We start from the raw sequence: 27,100 nt of genomic DNA, 5'->3' as shown, positions 1-27,100 counted from the left end.
CTGTCATAAAACGCATAAAATTTTCCGTATTTCTTTCATTTTCTCATTTTTCCAGGAAATATAACGTTTGAATTTGGAAATGACAGAAATTGAGACTGAATTTTAAGAGTCGAATCAGTTTAGAGCTGTTTTTCTTTTAGCCGCGCTGCGCTTTGCCCGTCATTTTTATATTCAGTAATGGAAAGTCGATTGGTTTATGTATACATGCGTATTCGACCTAGTCGAGGGGATTAAATGTAAGAAGCGTACAAATATATGTATATATTGCGTATTGTCTGTTGGCATGCAACGGAGGCAGGCACACGTATCCCTCGAGAAATACTCGGGCGCATTCGACTGCAAATAATTCCTAACCTATCGTCTATCTCTCTCCTGCAGTAACGAGAACCACGGATTCCTTTGTGTTTTTAGGGAGAAGGAGGGGGGGGGGGGGTGGGGGAGGGAGGTCCTTCTCGGAAATGCGAAAACTTTTGTTCTCGTTTTCAAGCCTCGCGTCGATGAGATAAAGAAATAAAACTGGCTGTGTGGATTTTCTCTCGGTTGGGTGTTTTTCTTTTTTCCTCCTCTTTTTAGCAAACCGAGAGCCAATCGATTGGAAATATCCCACCTATTAATTGAACTTTGGAAACAAGTATACACTGCTGCTGCCGGTGCTGTTGCTGCAGGAGAGACCGGGCTCTCTCGGTAGAGTGTTCCACACAATCGTTGAGCTTCGAAGAAGGTTTATGGTTGCCACTAAAAGCCTCTCTCGACAAGTTTTTAAGCGAAACGCCAAAGGAATTTGCTTGGAAATGGGCAAATTAGGGGGAATAAAGTGGAGCTTGGTGAAATTTTCGTTTGGCGAGTTTTGCCGTTTGGCTGATGTTGGTGCGGCGAGAGTGCTATTGAGTGCGCGCGCGCGCGTGTGTGTGCATGTGCGTGTATAGCACACGTAAGACGGCAGTCGGCCGTGGAATCGTAAACGCGGCAACACGTGTATGGACATAAAAGCGTTTGTACGCGTCTCGACGAGTTGGTGGCGCATAAATATACACGGCCGCCCCCTGCATCGTCCGATGAGCCATGGCCGTTGCCCGAGCTTCAATTTCTCAGTACTGGTAGCTCGTAAACGCGCGCGCGCGCGAGAATCCCTCGCGGAAAGAAAGCGGAATTTATCGCGCGTTCCACCGAGAATCGCCGCAATTACACGCTGGTAATTACCTCGCTACCCCCCCCCCCCCTCCCCCACTCCATCGTCCTTTACCGACACACACACACACACACACACCACGGTACAGCAACAACAACAACAGCAAGAGAGCCGACGCTCTCTCGACGATCTTATTTATTCATCGACTTCCTCCCGGCGCGTGACCATTTCCACCTGATTAGCTACCACGAATTATTAACCAACCAATCATTATATATCCATACCTCGTTCCATCGGTTTGTGTATGCACCATGTACACACACACACACACACACAGATATGTATACGTATATCCATCCTATCGCTCAATAAGCAAAGTCAAATAACGCGAATAAGTAACGGGACTGTAAACGATCGTTTCCGGGATATTCGTGAGAGATTGCCATTTCCGCGGATAAAGCAACGAGGATCGGGCAAAAAGTCGACTGCCGTTTGAAGAGCTAGTCAACACAGTCGAATGGAGAGAAATCGTTTTGACAAACCGCCTCGTAATAATTATTCCCTCCCGTACACGTGCACCGGATCCAGCAGCAGCTTTCGTCCTCGCTCGTCCACCTCTATACTTTCGGCGGTTATACACTCTTTATATAACGATAATAATACTCTGAGACAATAATAATAAACAACTATCCTATAAAGAGTTACGCCTATATAACTCGGTCCTGTATACCCACAACGCTTGTTTACAGTAATTTCCTAGTTGCGTTCCGCTTCTTCCGAGAAAACGTGGAAACGATTTTATGCTCGCAATGGCGTATCTATGAGAGAGGTGGTAAGGGAGGGGTGTGGAGAGGCAAGAGTAGGATTTTCGAGGTGGTTGTGGCGTTGGTTATCCAGATAGCAGATAGCCAGGACTGGTGGTCTCGTTTGTGGTTTGACCACCCTTGTGGCGCGTTGCTCTGACCACCCCGTGACCGCATCATCCGCAACCCTCCCTCTCCCTCTCCACCCTTATCATACATACGCGTACGAGCTATTGCCACACCAACGATAAAGTCACCCCTTGAAAATCCTCCTAACACACATTTTTCTCATCCTCCTTTGGCGATATATCTAGCGCGCGCGCGCGCGCGCGCGCGCGCGCGCGTACACACTGGCTGACTGCATTGCGCGAGGAAACAACGTTGAGCTCCTGAATGATGAGAGAGACCTCCAGAGATTTCAACTCGTATGGTACGCGATAGTATACACACGTTATATATATATATATATATATATATATATATATGCATAGGAGTGTTGATGCGTGCACGAGTTTCACGGCTGCGAGGCGCGCACGTGTTCGGGGATCTTACGTATATATATATATATATATATATATATATATATATAATGCGCGCGCGCGAGAGAGAGAGAGAGAGAGAGAGTTGGAGCGGTATACTATATACTATAATGGCTGTGCAGAGGGTTTGCCTAACGAAGCGAAATACACGCGAACACGTGTCGCCACGCAAAGCGAGCAACGGAAGCGACGAGACTCGTCGGGGTGTCATTGGATTTAATGCGCGAGAGCATTAGTACTAATTGATCGATTGTTTTTAATATTTATCAGGGACGATAAGCGAGAGAGAGATACGCGGCAAATGGTGCAGCAGCAGTGGTGGTAGTAGTAGTAGAGTCTCAAGGAGGAGGAAATATATACGTGCGCGCAACTACATGTACGTGTATATATAGATATATATATATATATTGTGATAGAGGAGAGAAAAGAAGTCGAGGAGAAGCGATGTGTGCAAGAGAGTAGTCGCTCGACTCTTTAGTGTATCAGTGGTCTAGCGCGAGAAGAGAGAGAGGTCGCTTCGGTCGCGCCAGCGGAGATAGCCGACCGTAGGATGGACGGACGGACAGACACATACGGTAGTCGGAGATCGGGCGAGCAGACAAGGGGCCCGAGAGCAAGCAAAATGGAGGAGGGCAGGCGAGCGTGGAATATAAAAGGAGAAACGTGAATTCATATCTCGTCCGGGGGATCTCGCTGCTTTGCTACCGAGAGACCATGTTTGCCCGACGGAGATGCTTGCGGTATTTGTGTGCGTGCGTGTCTCTCGCTCCGCCGATAAAACGAGACGGAGAGATTCGTGTTGGCCAACCAAAGGGAGGAAGATGATGGTTCGCGAGTGAGAAAGCTGGTGTTTGCCAGAACGAGCGGTAGAATGTGTTTCCTAGAGGAAGGAAGAGCCGTGTTTGCCAAACAAGGATGCTAGACCCTGACTACGAGCGTCTCTCTCCGTGTGTGTGTGTACGTGCCTCGAGTACAACGGGGAGAGAGAGAAATAGCTATGGTCAAAGTAGGACGACGGATGAGTAGGTTGTATTGGGTGCAGACTGCAGAGGCATGCGAGGGAGCGAGAGAGCGAAGAATCCGCGCGGAGTCGGATGAGAGCGACCAATGGGAGACGAGGAACGACCAATGAGGAAGTTTGTTGGACGCGCCGAAGCCTTGGCCGCCTCAGCGCCGTCGCTCTGCTCTGCCAGTCGAGTCGGAGTTGGAGTCTCTCTCTCCGTGACCATCGGAACACACGACACACCAGCCAACGCGCGGAACGACGCCGACGCCGATGCCGTCGCGCGGGACCTTTTGTCTCTCGTACATACGTAGATGCAGCAGAAGCCTGCTCTCTCCAACGTCTTGCCGAGGCCCTTTGCGCTCGCGGGCCAACCGAGAAATGCCAGCGCGCTCCCTTTTATACATCCCGTTCGACGCTTCTCTTCTTCCACTCGTACTTCGTCATCAACATCGGCGTCTCCTTATACACCGCTCTACTTTTTCTATGCACATTTTTCCACTACTAGTCTCTCTCTCTCTCTCTCTCTAGGCAGGCTCGTAAGACACCGGTGGATGTTCCCCCCCCCCCCCCCCCGATGGTAACTAGCGGCAGCGGCGGTGGACGAGGATTGACGCGCACCTTCGAGGAACGCTCATTGATTCTCGCGAGAAGAAAGATGCAGGAATTGTTTTTTGCCAGGCGCGCGCTGAGAGCGATCGTCACGACGTTTTCTCTCTTGGTGTACGCGCGTTGGGGACTGGAACGAGTCTCGATAAAGGAGAATTAGCGTAGTTTGGCCGATTTGCAGGCAGATGACGCGCTCTCGAGAGGCGATTGTGGCCGAGTATAGGCGCGAAAGAGAAAGGCGCGCGCGGGGAGTGGGGACGCGCCTTTTACGATCCTTGATCGCTCATCGGCTCCAACGACCACCTGACTGAGACTCTCTCTCTCTCTCTCTCTCTCTTAACGAACCGCGTATCCTCCTTCCACAACGCTAACCACTCTTACAATCCTCTTTTAAGCCTGTTACACATCCGATCAACGACACTCGACAACCATCGACCTTCCAACACAACGTTCGCTGTCTTATTGTTCTCTCTCTCTCTTTGAAATTTCGTCGACTGGCTACTCACACACACGTACTACACACGAATACTAAAATATACACCATTTACCGAATAGTTTGCCTCGTTCTCATTTTTCTCCTCATTTTCGGAGATTGGGAAAAATTCCCTCGATCCGATAAGATCTTCGCCTCGTTTTCGACTTAATGGATTTCCCTGGAACGACAGGCGAGACCGAGAGAGAGAGAGAGAGAGGTTTCTCGAGCAGCTTGTAGCCGATACAAATTATTATCACCTTCCGTCGCAGTAAGTCGTGTCATGGACTCGCTTCATTATTCCTGGAGCATAAAATTTAAGCGTGCATTCACGTGTCACCGGATAATATCGGTACAACGACGACGACGACGACGACGACGATGAGGACGACGGCAACTCGTAAAGTATGCCGGAACGATTTCTCTAGAGTTTTTGTCTCTCTCGAGGAGACCTCACCCTGCTTATTATCATCATCATCAGCCTGGACATGGATTTTCCCGATTGCTCGGCGCGCGTCAAACAAAAACGAGCGCGTCTAATTAAAGTTTGCGCGCGGCAACTGGCACCATCAGCGTTGCCTGACCCTCTCCCTCTCCCCCCCCCCTTTCACTCCCTCCTCATTGGCGTTTTATTAGCGGATCAACCGAGCGAGAGAGTGGGGAAAAAATGTTTCTTCGATCCCTGCGACCTTCCATCTCCTTCCTCGCTATATTCGATTCCGCGCTGGTGGAAGAAATTGGACGAGTTATCGATACAAGGTGGGAGGAAAAAATGGGGAGAGAATGTGGTTGATGCGGGGGTGCCAGGGGTGGGGGGAAAGAGCAGGAAGAGAGGGCGGGGTGGGTGGGTGAGCTGTATATAAATTACGGTGAAACTTTATCGAGGGCTCTGTCACCTCCGGCGATTATCTTGCGAGGGGAGGGGAAGCCTCCAGAAGAGGCGGAGGAGGAGGAACGACGAGACGCGGTGCACGGTACGCGACCGGTTTTATCGAGCTGCGGAAGCACCGGCAACGTCTCCCCCGACACAGACGCACACACGTACCGGATGACTCCATTTATCGCCCGAGTCGTCCTCTCCTTCTGCTTCTGCCACTCGATCGTTTCACCCGCCAATCCCTATTCGTTCTGGCCCTATCCGATTTTCCGAAATATATACGCAAACTCGAACAAACTCCACCATAAAACTCGAACAATTTTCCAATTTCACTCACACCTTTATTGTTTTCTCGAAATCTCAACGTCGAATCCATATAGCCGCGGCTGTTGGGAGGGGAAATAATGGTACGGCGTTAAGCGTTGCTCGGTCGATAAAGCAAGCATTATGGCAGGAATCAAAGGTAAATGGAGAATTAACATTAGTAATTTGTCTGCGAGTCGCGCGTGGAGGGGAATCCTATGTATACGTATATATACTTGTGCGACGGATGATTCCGGTCCCTGTACACTGCAGGAACAAGAAACATGGATGGGACGGGGGAAAAAAGAAAAGAGAGCGAGAGAGAGAGAGAGAGAGAGAGAGAGAGAGAGAAGGGAGACGAGACGAATGGATTTAAGCCGAAGGTGAGGGTGGGGGAAGGTCGCTGACGGATTTGGATCAAGATGGAATTATCGTGGCAAAAAATGCTGGTCTCGCTTTGGGGAAAAGTCTGGAGGAGGAGAGCGGGCGAAGCTGTTGAACGTAACTCGATACTTTTGCCGGTGCGCGCGCGCTTGTGCGCTCGCGATCTCTTATCGGTGTATTTTTAAATAAATCCGCTATACCGGATATAGACTATCGAGCTTTGAATCTGGAGTAGATGGTCTCGTCTGCTATACGCGAATCTGCGAGTTGGAATTAATGCTTAACGACTCGTCGTCGTCGTCGTCGTCGACGTCGCTCGGAATTAAGTTGGAAGGAGGTTGCACGTCGTATTAATAATGCATCCGTATATCGCCAAAGCTAACGATTCTCCTGCATATTCAACGACTCGGCATCATCGCTCCACTTTCGGCGCCACTTTATCACACCCCCTCTCCCCCCCCCCCCCCTCCTTTCCCACACAACCTCGCACCCTGTAATTCTACAAAATTAAACTATTAGTCCGACCAATTGGATCCGTCGTCGTCGTCTACGTCGTCGCGACCCTCCTCTCTCTTATATCCATTAGAGAAACGCGAGATTCTCGCACCAACTTGTCGCCCGCTTGCGCGCACATACTGATATTCCTAAAAATAGATGGCCATTCGCGAGGTATATGCGCGGCGCTATACGACGAAACTCGTAATTCAATGAGATTTTAATGATGCTCCGAGAGTTTCATCCGTTCCAATTGGACAACAGCATCGTCCATTAGGATTTTATTGCAATTTTTAGTGGCAGCCATTGCGAGTTTATTCCATTCCTCTCTCTCTCTCTCTCTCCCTCCCTCCATAAATAGCTGTACGAGTGTGTCGAACAATTGCCACTCTCTCCACTTGGATGGATGGACGAAGATGCGTCGAGTGGGGGGATATTTGCGTTTAATCGTATCGCGACCAGTGTTAATTGCCAAAGGAGATATCGTTGCGATCGATTCTTCGACTTGGCAGACGCGAGCCGTAATTCAGGGATCTCGTTCGTTGGCGTGTGCGTGTGGGAATCACCGGAAATGACGCGCTCATCTACTTATTTGGAGAGAAGAGTCGAGTCGATTTGCGCCCGCGGTCGATGCAAAATCCATAATTACGTGCAAACCGTGCGTGCGCCGCGTTGTCGCGAATTTTTGCAAATCACAATTAACTTGCGGACCCGTTGAACGTTCCTATAATTAACACGCACCATCAGCACCGTGCAAACAAAAACTATTTCAGAAATCAACAAATTAGAGAGAGAGAGAGAGAGAGAGAGAGAGAATGCACGGCAAACTTTAAATTCCAGTGTCGTGTCGAGTCGCGTTATATATATATATACGTATGCGTATGTATATAGAGCTTTCGCCGCGCTTAACTTTTCATTGGAAAATTCGCGAAACGCGACTCCGGCGAATAAACTGCGGTGCAACGGACGATCGATCCTGCCGCCAGGCTGTGATTGCGCGCGCGCATAATTAAGGACTCGATAAAAAGTGGAATACTAATTAGTATATAAATCATCGTGGAAACCGTCGGTTTATGTTGCAGCAATAAACAGGATACTAAACGCGATTGCGCGATAAAAAGTGATTTAATTAATAGGAATTTTATACATCTATCTTGGCACCCTAGTTTCTAACGCGCCTCTTTAATCGCCGGCTTACATCGCTATAAACACAGCGGGAAACTCGCGCGCGCGCGCGCACACGAGCAGCGCGAGAGATACGCGAAATTTCATTTGCCCGAATATCACTTTTCTCGCGCGCGAATCCGTATACATATATATATATATATGCCCGTGTACACGTATATATAACCCATATCCCTTTCTCCTCTCGCGCCCGAGATAATTGTTTGAAAAATAGCTAGGAAAAGCTCATGATGATTCTGATGGATGTGCGAGAGCGATTCGAGTCCTTGACTCGAATTACGTACATATACGCTGATGCGGAGAATCGAGAGAACGCACGTGCGCAGGGGAAAAGAGTGTGCGCGTGAAAAATTTTAAATCTCTCGTGGGGTGGGATCTATCGGAGGTTTTGGTGCGGTGGTCCCAGCCTCGCAATGGAGGGTTATTTCAATATCGACGCTAATGGTGGCGCGATACGGTAATCTCTCGAACGGCGGGCGTACTTAACGACGACTTAGCGCCAATCCGGGCCGCAAACGGTCGCTGCAGCAGGTTTGCGTGTGTATCGCTCCAAATAAGTGGCCACTTGCCCGACAGAGAGAGAGAGAGAGAGAGTGTGTGAGAGCGCGTTTGAGAATGGTAGGATATGGAGAGTGGAGGGGGAGGGGGGGGGGGGGTGAGTTGGCCATTTGGAGTTTAGTGGCTGTTGCTGGCGTTGCTACCGCAGAGCGATACTCCGCTCCGGTCAGCCAACTTTGCTGCTGCTGGATGCTAATAAACGCCAGCTTCGTGGCTATGAAGGCTACCACTCGTTCAGCAGGGACGTACGTCCAACCTTGGGAGCCCTCGTACATCCTTGAGAAATTAAAATACTGACCCATACTCCACCCGTACATATACGCAAGGTTTATTTAAAAGAGCAATAACGATATAGGAGAGCGCGCGAGACCCGTCGTTCCTCCTCCTATAGAAAAGAATGGCACTAAATTCTTGGCGGCTCGCAAGTACGTACTTTCCTGCAGCTACTGCCTACTCCTGAGAAGCCATGTGTCATCCACCGCGCGCGACAAGTTGGAATTTTTACGATCCTGCTCCTCTCCGTCACTCGAGATATCCAAGACTCTCTCGATAAAGAAGGTAGATTCCTCGTCGTCTCGACAGAAAATCTTGTTATCTTCCCGTCACTATATTATCAAACTCCTCCAACTCGAATCAATCCTGCGCGCGCGATCCTGCAATATTTTCTCCAAATCTCTCTCTCTCTCTCTGCCGAGTCTGTAGTTTTTGCTCCAATTACTCGCTTATTTCTGCTTGATAAAAATCGTGCCCTTTGTATAGACATATATATAGAAACTGGAGGAAGAAATTTTTATCGCGCTCGAGAGTTGGACCGTCGTTGCGAGCGAGTTATTGTTTGCACAGGGTAGGAGAGAGGCCAACTTGGCGAACGGATCGTTTTCTTTCCGTCCAAATAGCGCGTGCACGTATAGCGTGTAGTACACGCGAAATGAGAGAAGCAGAGTTTTGTGGCGCTTTTACCTAAATCACTGGCCGTAGAGAGGGAGGGGGAGGCTAATGTGTTGCACGAAATGCTCGACGGACGATAACGAGGCATAATTTCTTTGATCGATTCGCGAGAGGCCTTGGGAGCAACGATAAAACGATCATCATCCATGGAGAACGATGCGAAGAAATTCCGGCCGTTGGATTTCGTGCTGGCGGTGCAGCTCTTTTCAAGGACGCGTCGGATGATAAAAACAATCGTAATCTCTCGCGTCTATCGATCGCCACTTCCTACATGAAAACCTTGATTTACCGCGCTCTGCTACAACTTTAACAAAATTCGCCGCACGAAACTTTATTTTTATCCTCGCGAGACTATATAGGCTGTACGTATAATGTATAGACTATATATATATATAGATTCACATGCTGTGTGCAGTGTAGGAGTCTTGTTCGTTGTCGTCGTTAAAGCGTGTAAAGACGACGACGGTAGCGTCGAAGCCCGCAGCTTTCCTTCCACGGCTTCGAAATCAATTTTACAGGCTATCGTTACGGCCGAGAAGACCCGGGGCTCGAGGATTAGAGAGAAACGTTCGAAACGAGATCTCTTCAAGGTTGCTGGCTGCTGCAGAGAGAACGGAGGACTCGACCAATTTTTTTCCGCTCGGTCGTCCATATAGTCGCCCGGAGTATACCCGGGGCGCCAATGATTTAGGGCCCTCCCCCCTCCCTCAGGAATAGAGACCCAGTCATGCCACGCGCTTTATTTACGAGGGGCCCTGCGCGAGAGAGTTCCCAGGACTCTCCCGCTCGAGTGCTCTCTATATAGGACCCTCTCGTAGTTTTTTCAGCAGAAACCTCCATTGAGCGGGCCGGAGGCTGTAGCTGCCATGCACGAAAACACGAGCTTCGACTGTCAATAGAATAATATATCCACGTGTGTTTTTCTTCTCGTTTCTTTTTGATTCTAGCAGCCCGATCCGTTTCATTATAAATCGTTTAGGACGCTTTCCTTTGGTCGCGAGCAAAACTTTTCACCGAGTTGCGGTTGGGAATCGTGGCAGAAAAGATTCGGCGCGTTGGAATTGTCGTTTGTATATATATGAGCGAGGGCCCTCGATACGGCCCTGAGAAGGCACCGCGCGCGCTCGAGGCACAGGGAAGCATCTCCGGTGCGATTCCCGGCTCTCCCCGAGAGTCCCTCTATATAGCATCCACGCAGCTCCAATGTCAGAGACCAAGTCAGAGACCAAACTGCAGAAGCATTCGCTAAATCTAATAAGCTACGGACTGTACAAAGACGGAGCTCGGCTCAATGTTAATTAATATCAATATTAGCCGGTGAGCTCGCTCAGAGTTTACACGGGACTATAAACTGCCACCTGTTTTTCTATCAGCAATCATGCTAAATAACTCACCGCCAATTACTATAATCAGCTCTCTCAAAATTACCGGCTCAAAAGACAATTATGATTTCATTTATACGTGTGTATTATTTGAAATTACGTTCCCTCGGGAGGCGACGACGACGCCTTCGAAAGAGAGTGTCGTGCGATCCGTATCGCCGTATATATAAGGTCGGTGTCCGTCCCGTGTAATTATATCGGCCTGTGGCCGGCTGAGCGCGCGACGCAATTAAGAGTTACGCGATTATTTGCTTGGTAATTGGTCGCTTTACCAAAAATCTTCGTGTTATTCGGGGGGATTTGATACGGCCCTGCGGATCGTGGCAAGTGCTCGTTTCCGAGACGAGATACTCCCCTAGCGAGGTGCTGGGTACATTGCTGCTCGACACCGTACCTCCCCCCCCCCCCCCCTCCTCTATCTTATATACACTGCACTTTAGGTGGCATACACGTGGAATTGCGCTCTGCAGCAGTTCGGGATGTCGCGCGAGCGGCGCTCGACGCGCCTTGGCGAAACCGCGCCGAGGCAACGGAATGTGATGCACGGGGCCCCGTCCTTAACTGCGAGCGTCGGTGGTGGTGGTGGTGGTGGTACCGGCGCCGTAGTGCATTAGGACTGGGTTACGACAGTAAATTTTCACTACCGTGCAGAGTTCTAATGGTCGTCGGGAATGCAGCTGGTTTCAGTGGCCTCGAGTACTGTTAGAGGAGAGAGAGAGAGAGAGTTTGAGGGGATGCTGCTGCGCAGGACGTCGCAAGGGAGGGGGGAGTAAGTTGTTCGCGGTTCGCTGCAGGAAACTCCCGCGCGGATCCCTTTAATATCGCGTACCCGTGTTTGCTCGTACGTGCAAACGAGCGTGTCACTCAAGCTACCGCCTATCCTTCTACTAAACCCTCCCCCCCCCCCCCGCCCCTCACACCCTTCGACCCTAGGAAAATCAATGATACTCGCGGAAAATATCACTCCGAGTGTTTAAAGCTACTTTGTTTTCTTCGACTCTCTCGAGCGCGTCTCTATATACGAAACGTATACTGCATATAAGAGTCACGGGGCACTTGTTCTTTTTGCCGACCGTATTAGATCCGCATGATTTATTAATTCGAGCCGTAGTATATCGATCGCTGGTGATTCGGGTATAACGAGAATTATAAAATGTTGCAGATTCATGCATATTACGCGCAAGAAAAAATTTGCCACGGATAAGATCGCTTTAATTGCTTCAATCTCCTTCGAAAATACATAATAATAGCCGATAATAAGACGTCTCGCTGAAAAACATATAATTAGCTCGTCTGTACCATATATATATATATATATATGTGTATGTATATATTTATGGATATATATACGTAGCACGTATTGATTACAAGCCTGCTGAATTGTCCGCGATAATCAGTGGTTTTCTACGGATCATCGTGAAATTTGTGTCAGTGACTGAATGTTAATCGCCGTCGGTATTATGTGGCATTCGCGTGTGTATATATGTATACTCTTGAATCTTTAACCCTTCTTAACCCAATTTTTTTCACTCTCTCGAAATGACATCGATACTCGACGGCTGAGAGATTTGCGCAAGAAGAATTTATAATGGAAAGTGTGCAAATTGCGGATATATATATATATATATATATACGTATCGCACTCTCGCAAATCCTGATTATTATTTATCGAGTTGGCGCGTTGCGCGACGCGTACGAAGGAAATTTGGAAAGAGGGATAAGCGCGCGCGGCCGGCGGTGGAATTTGTTGATTAAAATTGAGGAGAAATTGTAGGATGAGCCCCTGTACACGCACACACATACGGGGTATTATTTACTTTAGCTCATTGCTTTAGCATTATTCATTATCAAACACGAAATTTAAAGTGTGTTTACCTTCTCAGTTTTCGCTTTGGAAAATAATGCTTGGATGGTTTTTATCGGCTCCGCTCGAAACGTACAATACACGACGAGAGTTATTTCGAAAGTTTAATAACGAAATATCATGTTAACACAAGGCAGAGTAAATGCAATTACGTTATCGAAAAATTGTTGGGTCAATCGGGGTCAGAGAGTGCTCCGACAAATATTTACAAGTTTGATTCATCCCTGATGATTTCACGTCGAGTCTTGGAAGCGCGCAATAACAAAGGCAGCTGTCGATGCTCGCAATAAATTAAGCTCGAGATAAATAATGAAAGCGGGGCATCGATCTTTTTTCCGCGCGATGCTTCTTTCTATCCATCCCCAGACCCCAGCAGCAACGGAGGAGAGAGAGAGAGAGAGAGCATCCCCTTATCGCCCCTATTATGCCATTACCGCATCCTTATTATATTCTTCTTATTATTATTCTCCAAGAAATTCCAGCATTTTTCCGTACGACGCGAGAGAGTTTCGTTGCGAGGATGAAGCAGAAGCCGAAGAAGAAGAAGGAACGAGCGGGTTTATTCGCGCAGGGAGAATATGCAGCATCGGGTGAATCTGGTTTCGATGTAAAATAATAATAAAAGCGATGGTAGAGGAGCATTGATCGTCGAGTAGGTTGAGCCGAGGGAGGGGGAGAGTCTCTGCTGAAAAAGTGACCTGCTCTCGGCACGGTTATCGGCTATACGTTTAGCGAAACACGCTCGGTTGCTGAAATAAGTCTCCCCGGTCGAGAAGGATCGAGAGAGGGAGAGGGAGAGGGAGAGACTCTCATCCACCCTTCTTCTTATTTCGCTCTCTGCCAGTCCTTCTCTCCTTGCACTCGAGAGAGGACTCTCGGTATATTGACGTACGATCCGATATACGCGACACGACTGGACTTTGTTATGCCGTAATAGCGAGGCCTCTGCGAGGAGGGAGGGGTTGAGTACCACGGTGAAAAAAAAAGAAAAAGAAAAAAGCTCAGCTCGGGGAGTCCAAAGAGCCCCCTCTTGCACTCTCATCCCTCACGAGAGGGCCTTCCAGGAGCTTGTCAGGGGGTAGCAATCCTCTCTCTCTCTCTCTCTCCCTCTTTAAGCTCTCCGGTATTGTTGATTTCTCTCTTTCGTAGCAGCTCGCTCTTTTTCCACTCGATTCTTTCCATCTCGCGCCACGCTTTTTCCAAGCCAAGCATACTGGTAGATTGGTGGTGCACGAGAGAGAGAGAGAGAGAGAGAGAGAGAGAGGGTGAGAAACAGGCGTGGGTGGCCAATAGTTGCTCTTCTCTCGCTCTCCTCGCCGTGTAAGCATCGCGCATCGTTCGCCATAGTACGAGCTCTCTGCCGAACACGAACGTGTAGAGTCCGCGCGGAGCGAAGCCACAAACGGTACGCGGTAACGTCGGAGGCGAGCGCGCCATTGGTCGAGGCTCGCTCGCGATTGGTGCTTTTTAAAAGCGGCCACGCGGCAACCTGAAAGAGGGACAGCTTGCTTAAGAACGAGACGGCCGGATTGGCCAAGTAGAGAATTGCCGGGCGTCGATTGGCTGGCGCGAGTCCGCGCGGATCTCTCGCGACTAGCGAGTCCCCGAAGGGGAAAGAGGCTCCTAAGGTCGGCGGGGTGGAAAACGCTCAAATGGGGTGGTTTAACGCGAACCTCGGTGCCAGAAGGACCCGCCACCGTGGCTCTCCCCCTCCCCCTCGTAGCCAGAGGCTCGTCGAAACAACGTAACGACCAGCGAAATTAGGTAATTCGGACTCGTAATAATGCTACCGTCCGATCCTCCGCACTCTGTCAGGCTATGGAAAGGGGCAACCGGAGACCTCTTTCTCGGCTTTCTGCTCGTCGTCATCCTCGTCGCGCGTCGTCTTCGTCGTCGTAGAGTAATGAATCGGCACGATGAATATCGCGCGTATACACTCCTTTATCCCTCCCTCGCTCCCTTTCCCCGTTTAGCCTCTTCCGCGTTTCTCGCAATGTTTGACAAAATAATATTGACCGACGCTATCTCTCGCACGTTAATAGACGTCGTGGAAAAGTTTGGTTTTAAGATCCAGATATCAGCCGTGTGTATCTCTCTCGCTCGCTTGCTTCTTTGGCCGCGGTGACGAAACGCTTGGGAATGCTGAAGAATAGCGTTTCTCGCTCCTACGTTTTTTCTTTTATCTATATATATATATATATATATATATGTACTATATAGCTGCGCGTCTCTCCTTTCATTCCTATTTCTAATAACGCCTCTCTGCCAGCCTGCTCCCTCGTAGTGTACGTCTCTATATAGCCGAGAAAGCAGACTTTTCTCGCAGCAATAACACACGACCGGGATAAATAAATCCGCGAGAGAGCGCTCGCGTCATTTTCCTAATCGAATATCTTTGGAGATAATGTGCTTGGCGGGCGTAAGCGCGCGCGCGCGCGCGCGCTCTATTCCTCTTGCATATCTTTCAACGTTGCAATACGGTTTTGCGGAGAGCACAGCGATTTATCGGCCAATTGGCTCCGAAGAGGCGCGACTTATTTCTATATACAGGATGTTGTTTGGAGAATCCGAGGAATGCAAAGGCGATTGGCGGGATTAGCGCGCGAGGACCGAGTCCGACTCTGCAGGATAATCGTGATGAAAATTACAAAGTTTTTCGCGTTGTCGCTGATCCTCCTCCCAGCGGCGAAGGTCGCATTCTTGAGATTTGAGGAAGAGTCGAGGATGAGGGATGATCGGGCGAAAAGTGCTTTTCAACCTCTGGCAAGCAAGGAATCTCTCTTCGGCTTGTTTGCTTCTTTCCGTCGGCTTCTCTCCGCGTGTCGTGCCCACACATATATACCATATACACGTCTATAGCGCAGCGGTTGAATTAATAGGAAAGCGAAATTGGATATAGTTCTCGTTATCGCGTAGCTGTCTCCCCCATTTCTCGCTAGGAGGAAACGGGAGGGAAGGATGCTCCTCGAGCAGGCACCATTTTTTTATTCCCTCCGCAGCTATTCTCTCCCGCGTATATGTGTGTATAAATAGAGTGCGCGGAATATTATTGGCCGAAAAACTGCATGATTCTCGGAAGGCGCCTAACTCGCCTCGTTCCACTCGGCCCGACTCTTCAACCTCATCGTCATCCGTCCGATCGCTCGACGAACCTTTGCTCTCCTGCACAAATTTCCTTCGCCAAAATCCTCCGGCGGATACACGACGCGTTTTTTCTCGAGTTTCTATATATCCATGCGTGCACACACGGACACAAACGCGCGAGGCATCTTTTCGCACGTGCGTGCGTCGATCCATTAAAAATCCATGGAATCGCCACTCGATCTTTTATTCCTTGCGAAGAATTTTCCAAGTCCTTGTGGAATTTCTTTGATTTTTTATACAGAGATATGGCAATATGCATGTAAATTGAAGGGATTAAGAGAGTCGAATTGTAATGATACCAGTTCTGCTGCGTGTAGTAAGGTTGTACTCGATGAAGTTATATCGTCGAATGTGGAGGACTGCTGGTTTAGAGAGAGAGAGAGAGAGAGAGAGAGAGAGAGAGAGAGAGAGAGAAGAAGCGTTTGCGATCGAGTTGAAATTTGCGAGCGGTCTGGGTGCAGAAATGTTTATCGTTATTGGACCGGCATGGCGTGGCGTGGCGTGGCGTGGCTCGACGAGTCGTTTCTAGAAACGCTCAGCGTCGCGTCCTTGGTTCGTTTTCTTCTTTCGTTCTTGGCTTGTTCGCTTCTTACATGGATGGTTAGATCGCCAAGCGGAAGATTCTGCCGTTTCTCGCGTAACGACTGTGCGGGGCGCGCGCGTCTCCCTTATATTGGCCGAGCATGGCAGCAGCATGGCAAGTGCCCCTCCTCGTTCTTACCGCTTCATCGACGAGATTCGAGTTGGTTCGCTCGCGAGAGAGATGGAAAAAGAGAGAGCGATTTTAAAGGAAACCGCTGGGCAACTTCCGCCTCTCGCGGAGAAAACCCTCCAACGCCAACTCGAGAGCCAAGAGACCACACCGAGCTTCATTTTTCTTCAACATTTTTTGCCCCGAATTTCGACACGCTTCGTTCACGCTTTACACCCGCGAATTGCCAGATTAAATCTTCTTATCGAGCTCCCGGTCCACCTCTATCGTCATTTTAGCCTAACACGTAATATATATATATATGTATAGGGGACTTGGTCGTACTCGCCGAAGAAAAGAAGAAGAAGAGGAAGAGGAAGAGGGGTCGTTTCTTGACTGCATCGAATTATCGCCTGCTTTTATTCCCACCGAACGAGCAACGATTTTTCTTCGTTTATGCCATTCCCGAGAAATCCATTGCAACTGCGACGTTAAAGTACGCTCGGAAAGAGAGGCGATCGATGCAAAATACAAGATTCCCGTCGACTATATCGCTTTGCGCCCCGATGATGGTCGAGAAAACGCGAGCAGAGAGGGAGAGAGAGAGAGAGAGAGAGAGTTGTAAAGGATCGAACGAGACACGCCGCGGTAAATAATTACATCGGTCGATTGTGAAAAAAGGAGGGAAGGGGGAGGTTTAATTTTATTCGAGTGGCGCGCTCGAGCGAGTCAATGGTCGAGGTAAAAATTTAACGTTCGAGTTTTTTCGCGGGTAAATTTAGAGGAGCATTGAAAGTTGTGGCGGAGAGGTAATGGAATGCTTCGGAAAATGGCGAAATTAATTGTTTCCTGCTGGGCGATTGGTCGCTCGTGATTCCAGGAGTCGGGTAAACTAACGACGTAACGGAAAACGACTGGAAAGGACGAGCCGGAGAGTTAAAGTTGCAGTCTCGAGTCTCTTTTCGAGAAACGACTCGACTCGACTCGACTCGGCGCTGCAATAACGATAAACATTCCAGACTGTACCGTAAAGCGCCTTCGGTGCTCGCAAATTTCCTTTTCGAGTCCAAACCTAAAGAGAGTCCACTAAATAACATATTGTATAGGTAGTCGCCGCGCTCCCGCGTCCTCGATACATTTTATTTCATATTCTGACCGCTCCCTCGGCATAAACTTCCGTCAACCGCTTTATTCCCTTATTGCGGGGAGAAGAGAGAGAGAGAGAGAGAGAGAGTTCTCGTAGAATATGATAATTATTTAAACGGATATGTGTATAGTATATAGGGCTTGGAAGAAATTTCACCGTTCAATTTTTTTAAAACTCTGCAGCAGTTCGAGAAGAGATCGTATCCAATTTTTGTGCTTTATACCTATTGGATATAATTCCTTCGATGATATAATTAGATGAGCGAGAGTGATTAATCGACGCGCGATATAAAAATATTGAGTAGAGGATTTTTTCGTTGAAAGAGATTTCTCGCGAAAGCTGTCTCTGAATTGGCGCGTGTGTGTGTGTGTGTGTAACAGAGGCTCCGTCCGTGTCGGCGTCGACGTCGGCGTCCACGTCCTCCCTCTTGACTCTGGAGCAAAAGCATGTCCAAACTTTTTCGGCCTCGCGTTCCCTACTGCTGCTCCGACCGAAAAAAGTTGATCGCAAAATGGCTGCCCGTATTTACGCGGTTCGGGGGCGGAGGCTTTTTCCAACCCTCCTACAACCACTGCCGCCTCCGACTCCGATGGCGGTGCAGCGGCGCAGAGCCAGAACGACCCAACTGCCGAGAAAGCTTTTGCATAATAAAACAGCCTGTACTTCCAACACAACCCCCCGCTCTACCCTCCGCGCGCGCTCCGCTTCCCACCAGCAGCCGCAGACCCACCTCAAGCCCGACCCTTTGTCTCTATTCCCATGCAGCTTTCTCTCTCTCTCTCTCTCTCTCTCTCTCTCTCTTTCACCCCCTCTCGCCACCTCGCTTCTTCTACCGAGAGAGAGAGAGAGAGAGAGAGAGAGACCCGTAAAAACTATTGCTCCTCTCTCTGTATGTGTGCGAACTTTGGAAAAAACCACCAGCCATGTTGAATATTCGCCAATCCCTTTATCCCATCACCTTCCGCCGTGTATTTTCTTAATAGACGCGATACGCACACACGCGTATATATATATATATATATTCCAGCCAAACCACGTGAGCTTCTATAGCCAACTCAACTTATTCGATAATCCCTAAATATCACTTTTGCGCTTGGCATACTCTCGATCCCCTCGGAGTAATAAAAAGCTCGTTTTTATGTCCAGAGGAATTTCCGAGGGGCTGCTACCGCTACCGGTGGCTGAGAAAACATCGATAACCCTGCGCCGAATTATCGCTCCAACTTATTTTCTGTTTTAGCGAATCGTCGTCGCTCGATCGTTAAATTGCGACTCGACGACGCTCCTCTCGCTTTAACCGACACTTTCACCCAATTGGCGCAATTAACGCGCGGCTCGCCTCTCTCCACTCGACTCGACTCGCGATCGATAATAATCTTCGCCGTACTCTCTGGCGGACGGTGTCGACCGCGCGCGCGGCGAATAAGGAAACTCTAATCGCAGAAACCAATTATAACGCGCGCGCGCGCACCGTCTCCCCGTCGACGTATACTTTCCGGACGACGCGAGACTCTCTTGGAAAAAAGATGCGGCACATGTGCATGCGGTTGCATCCACTCAAATCTATATATATATATATATATATACAAGTAATTATCCCTGAGAGAGGAGGGACGCTCGTCGAGCGCAAGAAAGTTTAAACCACGCGACGACGCGATGGAGAGAGGCATTTTTTATCGTCCATTGCTCGCGCGAGTTTTACGACATGTCCCGGGGATCGCTAATGACGCGAAATAAATCTGTAGCGCAGGTGTCGATAGGGGGAGATCGGCTTTTTCCGGCTACGCCAGCAGGAAACGGCGATGAACGTTCGCCGTTCGCCTCTTGTTACCCGAGTCGAGTCGAGTCGAGAAACTTTACGAGTGGCTACTACTCCCTGGACTCGCTCTAATCCGATTTGCGACGCCTTGCGAGTTATCGCGCCCACCACCACCCGAAACCACCTCCCTCGCTATTACACCTCTCTCTTCTTATTTCACGCTCGATAATAAATCCCAACATTTTTCAATAGACATTTTCTTTTTCCATGTACTATATGACCTTGGATAACATGAACGAAAACTTTTGGAATTCCCCTACAACGCGAAGAAATCTAAATAAACAAATCTTTCTCTCTCTCTCTCTCTCTCTCTCTATAAATATATATATATATATATATATATAAAGAGGAGAGAGACAATGTTTTTTTGCGGTATTTCGCGCAGCAATAACATCAGCTCTCTCTCTCTCTCTCTCTCGTAATCCGATTTGCAGCGAATTATAGGCGCAGTCCCCCGATTCCTCGGCACGATACAGATACTACAAGGAGAGATGGGGAGAGGAGAGACCGGACGGTGTCGACGTTGCTCTCGAAACTCCAGGGTCAAATCGTAAACACAAATGAGATTCGGATCCGATTATCTTATCAATTCTTTAGGGAAGAATCCCTGGGCAGGCAGGCAGGCAGGCGGAGCTTGGATCTCGCCCGTCGAAACGCTCGAACGTGATCTACCGATAAGGCCTTCTTCGTGCCTTAATCGCAATAATAATCAATATCACGCGCTTGATAGATCAATTTATATAGATGCGAGCTACGATAAGCAATTAGATCTATATATATATACGAGGCTCGAATGTATTCCACGAAGCGATTGCGTCTACACGCGGCTAATATTTTCTTTTTCTTAATTTCCTCTCTTATTATATATTAGTTGTTGCGGAGAAAGAATAATGTTTATCGAACGTTTTCCTGGTATTACAGGGAAATTACCAGGCGTGCTAATGAAATGAACGAATTGCAGCTAGCATTATTTCAATTGGTAATATAGTGTGTTGTAGAGAGTACGAAGAAAAGCGATAAAAGATTGCTCTGCTATACCTTTATTATACTCGTATATAGTCTCTCTGTTTCTGTAGTTTGCGTTGCAGCGCTTTCACCGCTTTGCTAATAATATCTCTCTCCCTCTCTCTGTAGCGCGAGCGCTACCTCTCATTATACCAGCAACGCGCTCACAATTGCTATCGTATAGCATAAATTCTCGATGAAGCGTATCAGAAAAGAATCGATTCAGCGTTGCTGCCACTTGCCGCGTTCGCGCGCTTCTCTCTTTCGAGCCTTCGATAGACACACACACACACATATATAGAGCAACGGGGTACGTGCATGGGCATCGACGGTAAACCGTCTACGAATATAATCATGTCCGATTAAACGCGAAGCGAAATCACCGTTCGGATTATCTAGTCCCCTATTAAACTCCTATCTGTGAAAACCGTCTATCCACAGGATTATTAATTGAATTTGAAGAGTAGTTTATCTTTGATCGAGAGAGTACCTCGTCGTTGTATTGATGCATCCCCCTTTATTCCCTCTCTTTTATAATTATAACCTTGCCAATTATATTTACACGCCACGATTTCGAGTTACCAACGACGCGTACAGTCGCGGGAATCAAAAATATTTCTAGAATACATATATATATATATATCTATATAGACGAGGAGATGAAAGTCGCGATGGAGATTGCAGGAAATTTGGAAAGGTAGGAAAAGAGCGAGCGTGTGTGTGTGTGTGTGTGTGTGTGTGTGTGTATTTTTGTAGGTCAGAGACGTGGATTTATCGAGAGATGCGCCTACAGGACGCACGGTCCGTGCACCGCGTTGTTATCTGGCTATAGTATCGGGCAAACAGGTATTATTTCGAGGCCCGCGAATCCCCTTCTCTCGTCAGTCTCTCTCGCTACTGCGGAAAAAAGAGAGGGGAGGGAGGTCAAAGGACCAAATAAAACTAGATAAAATATAAAACTGACGCGCGCAACGTTAACTCATCCTTATCGCTGGAACGGTGCAGCATTATTTTTGACCGTGACTGTATCTCGCGCGATACCTTCCCCTTTCACCCCCTCAAGGTCAGTCTCTTCCCTTTAAACATCGCACACACGAAGCAACTATTTAAGCATGCTCTATAATACCGTATACAGACTTTTCTTTTCAACGGAATACGACGCGTGTGTTACGAGCGTTAAACTCTGTCTGTTTTTTTTAAAGCACGTTTTTACCCTACTATCGGCTAACCACCTTATAGTCTCTCTCTCTCTCTCTCTAGTATAAATACCATATATATATATATATACACTTGGAGAAATAATAATGCCACTCTCTCGTGCAGCTTTACCGTACTAAACCGCGTTGCTCTTTTATTCGCAGGTAAAAAAAGCTCGTTGAACGTTTATAAAGCATATTACGACTATCGAATTGAGTGGAATTTTGATAGTGGAGCTTTGAGAATAAAAAGGGAATGGTGGTGTGGTGATGCATGGTGGTGGCGGAGTGGAGAGATCGATGGGGTCAGGAGATTATAGTTGAAGGGTGGGAAGGGGTGAAGGACGATCGTTAATAATAAGCCGAGTCTTGGTTTTACGAGACCGACAATGGACAGGCGGCCTGTAACAATAATGTTCCTCCGGCTGGATCGCGTATATAGAGAGCGATGAGTTTGGCCTGGGACGTGTGTGCGTGCGTATGCGTGACACGGCACACGCGACATTCGAGAGAGAGGGAGAGAGAATGGCCAATGATCATCCAGCAGCGGAGCACTCGGCGCGCAGTCGAGTAATGAAATTTGACTGGAAATTAAGCACCGTACGCGCGCGCGCGATTTCTACATGGCGCGATGTGCTGCGCGACCCTTCCGTTTGCACAAAACGTTTGCTTTCGTAAATTACAATATCCCCCTCCCCTCCCAACAGTGGTGATTTCCATAAATGTTAATACCCCAACGTACGCGCGCGCGGGATCGCGTCTGTGTGTATTTAAAAAGTGATTTGATTAACGCGCGAAAGCGACGTATCGAGTTTCTTGCACTTTTGGCACGATTTGTCAGGGCGGATTAAGCGAGCCGCTGCATGTGAATCCGGTCAGATGCGCGAAATTTCCAATTACCAGCGTGCGTGGACACGCTCCTATATATATATAGGTATACGTGTACGTGTGGAGTGCGCGTTGAAAGGGAGCTTCGGCAAATGTGAGGGGAGAGTCGCGCGGAGAGTCGGCTCGGAATGGAAATGAAAGGAAAACACGGGAAAAAAGAGGGAAAGAGAGTAATTGGCCAAGCTATTTCAAAGCTCGCTTTTTTCCGGCCTCGCTATGCGCGCGCTACACTGCACATATACATAGACAGAGAGAGAGAGATAGCCGCGCAATTATATTGCCTCCTGACGTATCTCGATTGGATACTCGGAGAACGAGTGGAGCGACGACCTTGATCACGGAAAATATTCGTCAGCCCCAAGCTAGAGGGGAGGGAGGTGCACTTTTCCATCGTTCCCGCAACAACGATGCGCGAGAATTTTCACGATTAGCCTGAATAACGGAGAAGTGTAGCAACAACGCGCACATATACGTGGATTGGCCAAAATCATTTCCAGCTGCGTCCAAATGATTTTCTGCAAAGCGACTGTAAACGCGATTTGTTTGCCATGGTTGGCGATACGTGGAAAATTAATCGAAGCGATCAAACGATTAAATAAACCATAGGTATTTTCATTGGACGTGTAACAATAATAATACGTTCCCCCTCCTCTCTCTCTCTCTCTCTCTCTCTCTCTCGGGGTTACTAGATTGTTCAGCACGGCGCGATTATTACAAATTTGTTCGCCGCGCGATTATTACAAATGATTGCGCGAAAAGCGAGTTCAATAATAATTTTACCTGTATCTAAATTAGAATCGGTGGAACGAGCCTTATCGAGCTTTGTTATACATATATATATATATATATATATATATATATCTGCGGCCGCTGCAATAAGTGTATTTGGCGGGCGCGAATAACGCGACGAGAGAGCGCGGGTAAAAATGGCGCGCGGCAGATTTTCAATTAATCGTTTCGCCGAACCGGCATCCATGCACCCGATGACGAGAAGTTTGTTAGCCGTCGAATAAATTAAGCGACGCGATTTTCCGCGGCTCTTACCCCGCCACAAATTGTCCGCTTAACGAGCCCGTTTAAAGATCGATAATCCAATTTGCGCGATATACACTATATGTATATGCATCGTATACTGTGTGTACATGTGCGCGCGTGTACAACAGCAGCTGCACGATAAACCGTGCGTGGGATAATAAGAGGAAAATGTGTGTAATGTGCCCCGCTCCTCTTTTCCGAGCAATCCTGCGCGAAACTTGCCAAGGGGAAAACCTATACGGAAAATTGCCAAAATAAATGTATGTACAGCGATTTGGATGAAGGAAAAATGAGTGGCAAAGTGCGTAGATAATTGTCGAATAATTCGGTATTACGACGCACACGCGTGTGTAATTGTTTGCAACCGTTTGGGAGGGGAGCAGGTAGAAAATGTAAAATGACTGGTAGAAATTGCTGGTGGATAATCGATAATTGATCGGGATTCCGGAGGAAAGCGGAGAGGCCACAAAGGGTCGGGGATAAATCATTTAGCTGGGATCGACGTGGAGTAATTGGGACGGCGACGCTAATGGAATTCCGAAAGAATTCGTTAGACGTCCTCGAGAGTCTCTCCGCGTCCTTTTCTTCCGTCGCGTCGGGTAGCGTCGGTGCTTGACACCGGAAATTCGATTCTTCTCCGCCGCGCACCGCCCTGCCAACCAATCCACTCTGCGTGCACCGGAGACTCCCCCACCCCTCCCCCTCCTCCGCCTGCTTGCTTGTTTGCTTCCTTCGTTATCGCGTCCTTTTACCCCGAGTATCCGAGACAACCTCGAACACTGCATTTATATATGTATATATATATATATAGATGTAGGTCAATTTTACAAACATCCAACTTTGCTCCAATTTTTCGCACAGATGGCAAATTTATTCTCGAGTGCGGTCGTCCGAAGAACTTAAAGACGTGTGTCCGCTTGCTCTCTCTCTCTCTCTCTCTACAAGCGTTCATGTGTGTGCATGTGTGCACACTACTCGTTCGAATCGCATTGTTTTTTTTCCTAGAAGGCGCGCGCAGTACCACGAGTGATTTTTTCAAGAGATCGGTCCTGGAAGACGGTGGATGTTGTATGTATATATACGCTGATGGGGAGGGTAGGAATGTTCGCGTGAGAAAACGCCGGAGGGAAGCGCCGATCGCGGAGATGTGCCGAGAGGTTTCCGCCCCTCTCGACCACCGCGCGCGCGCGCCATTTTTTTCTGCAAGCATGCACCTCGCCTCGTTTCACTCAATTCGAGAGCAGCCTATACGAGGAAGAGACAGCCCGCTTTGGAATGATCCACTGTGCCACGAGTTGAACATTGAAATTATCCTTATAATTCTTATACGTGTGTGTGTAGCGGAGAGCCCCCGGGATCACTGGTCGTCGTCGTCGTCGTTGTCGTCTTTGAAGAGAAAAGCAATGATTTCTGCAAATCATGCGCTTCGAATTAAACTCTGTGAAAGCTATATATATATATACCTCGCTCGACCGTCGAAACGCTTACACGCGATAAGCTCTCCGCGCCAAAGACGGTTCTTGCCGTAATACCGACGCGATCTCCGTTCGAATCGAGAGCGAAGCAGGAGAGTCCAGCACTTTGGACAAAATTGATAAAAAGCGTGCGAACGAAACAATCCCAGTGGATTTTTCCTATATTCCAAAGGTGCAGCGCGCGCAAATCCAACGCGTGAAATTGCAATTGGACGGGCCTTTGTGTACTGGAAACAATTATGTATATAGAGATATAGCGTATAGGGTGGCAAGTCGTATTACACTTTGGACGAATTTGAAGAGTCGGCAGCAAATCGGTTGGCGGCCAGCGAGCACCGACGCTATTTAAAGAGGCTGAATTAATTAGAGAGTCTCTCTCTCTCTCTCTCCCTATTCCCACTGCCATATCCGCCCCTTACATAATTCATGACACGCCGGGCGGAGCCCTTTTACATAACGCGGACTGCCCCTGGGCCACTCGCACGCACGCACGCACGCACGCACGCGAGCTACACGAACACGCGATTCTCTCGTGAAAGGCTCCAATCTTCCTCGGATTGACCCGAAAGTACCCTCGAATTTACCCCAAAACTCCAAAGTAGCTCCGAGCAATTTTTTCCCCGCAGCGCGCAACACGAAAACTCACGAAATTCCTCTTTTAACCAGTGTATTTGGCTATTTAGGAAATTACTGGTGGCGCTTTTACGAGAGAGAGAGAGAGAGAGAGAGAGAGAGGGGAGAGTTTGGATTGGGAAAGGTGTGAAAATTGTAGGGGAAGATAAACGCGATGGTAATTAACAAAACGCATCTACTTAATCGATGTGGAAGGAGGAGAGGTTGGGGTGTGTATGGATGGCGTAGGAGGAGGGGGGAAGTAGAGGGTGGTTGATAGTCGGCTGCCTATTGTCTGTCACCCTTGGTAGCCGAGATAATCGATGAATGATTATCCAATCGCGGCTAATGCGGAAACTATCCGTTTAATTAGGTTTAGTGGCTGGAACAGCAGCGGCAGCCGCGTCGCAGTGAGTTTTGGCGAAGAGCGCGCGCAGGGACGTCCAAGGACGTTCGTCGAGTCGAAGGAGGGAGGGTGCTGCTGCTGCTGCTGCTGGTGGTTTCCCGCGCCAAAGGGGGTAATACGAGGGCTTTGAAAACGGCCAGCGATACGAGGAGGGATGCCAGTCGCCGGAGGTGCATTAGTTTGGCGCACCGTCGCCGTTACCGTCCACCTCGTCGGTGTGGAGGAGGAGGGGAGTAGGGGGGAGCTGGCCTCCTCCCAAGCGACCACGCAATCGACTCGACTTTACCTCCGCGCTCCTACTCTCCAGCCTTTTCTTTCCATCTCGAGCGGACATTGCGACGCTACATCTATATATATAGCTCCATCCTCCAGACGAGATTAATTTTAACGAACGAGCTAGGCCTTTCGAGGAAATTTTCAAGCCGATCATTGCTGCACGAAAGTTGCTTGTTTTTCCAGCCGGATATATATCGGACAGAGAGATGACTCTCTCGGCGAGATTCGAACGAGGCTCGTATTCTACTATGGCGCATCGTGTAATTCCGAGAGGCCGCGCTGCCATTCCCGTAGGAATAATGAATCAGCGTTGTAATTAACCGGATTAGCGAGGAGGGGGGAGGGATTGGTGGGAATCGAACGATGGACTCGATGCGGGGGCGGGGGGGGGGGGGGAGGGGGGGGAGGAGGGGGGGGAGCGTTTCGAGCCCTTTCCAGAGTTTAGCTCTGGCCGGAGAGAGCACAGGGTTGTATTATTGGAGAGGAGAGGTGGACGAGGGTCGAGAGAATGGGGCTGATCCGTTGCGCGGTGGCGGCCCTGCGGATTAGCAGTTATTAATTAAGCTTAATTGTTTCTGTCGTGGCACATCGAAGGGTTCGCAAGGTGCACGCGTGACTACCATCACCGACAACAACAACGTGCCAGCCAGTAGCACGTGCTTTTCCCTCCCACGTGGGAAGCCTTCGCCCCTCTACGTACACACATGCATGTACGTACATGTTTAGGATCGAGCTCGCCGCGGCTGTCAAACTCTGCAGCCACTCGTCCCATTCTCCCTGTCTCGTGTGCTATAATTTCTATATATACACACATGACATATCGTTATCAGTATAATTTTCTCGGGAAGAAGCTGG

At 48.7% G+C, this 27,100-nt stretch overlaps 1 protein-coding gene across 5 annotated transcripts in view; it reads left to right on the top strand.

The window, feature by feature from the left end:
* LOC136783148 (protein groucho-like) overlaps positions 1–27,100 on the top strand; it is a 148,401-nt gene that overhangs the window by 1,014 nt on the left and 120,287 nt on the right. The gene's annotated exons all lie outside the window — the stretch shown is intronic.

This window comes from Prorops nasuta, unplaced genomic scaffold (assembly GCF_024137725.1).
Source record: "Prorops nasuta isolate Cenicafe-Biocafe unplaced genomic scaffold, Cenicafe_Pnas_1.2 PNAS00032, whole genome shotgun sequence".
In the NCBI taxonomy this organism is placed as follows: Eukaryota; Metazoa; Arthropoda; class Insecta; order Hymenoptera; family Bethylidae; genus Prorops; species Prorops nasuta.
Note: the sequence above shows the minus strand (reverse complement) of the source record. Positions and strands in the feature narration are given on the sequence as shown.